The sequence below is a fragment of the Pollachius pollachius genome, assembly GCF_949987615.1.
Source record: "Pollachius pollachius genome assembly, chromosome: 17".
In the NCBI taxonomy this organism is placed as follows: domain Eukaryota; kingdom Metazoa; phylum Chordata; class Actinopteri; order Gadiformes; family Gadidae; genus Pollachius; species Pollachius pollachius.
The window spans coordinates 21,711,671-21,712,181 of NC_136950.1; positions in this window are offsets into that span (position 1 = coordinate 21,711,671).

Genomic DNA, 511 nt, shown 5'->3' on the forward strand with positions numbered 1-511 from the left:
TTACGCTGTTGGGCTTATTTTGAAGCTGACCTCCCATACCAAAACAATCCCCCCCTTACCTATGGGCCCGACCAAGGGGCCGCAAGGCCCCACCCCTCACCAGCCCCGACCAATGAGATCCAGTCCCCTGCCCTGCTCCTCTCCCCCCGGCTCCGATGTCTTCTCCGGCGGGATCTGTACGGAGCGCTACTCCCAGATATATTTAGCGTTTTCCACTGTTGATACTCGGTGCATCTTTCTGTGTCCCCCCCCTCCCCTGCCCCCCACCACCCTATAATCCGGCTGTGTTTGTTCTGCAGAGCTGAAGTAACGGCCTTGGCAGCCCCTGGCTCCCGGCAGCGTGGCTCTGGGGGGCCACGCCCGCTCAACTGTGTGCGAGGTGTCGCCGGCCCAACATGGCCGCCCGCAATCGAAGATGACAGCGGCGACCGTTGTCTGCCGCTGTGTGTGTGTGTGTGTGTGTGTGTGTGTGTGTGTGTGTGTGTGTGAGTAGTAGAATGAAGTGAAGGGA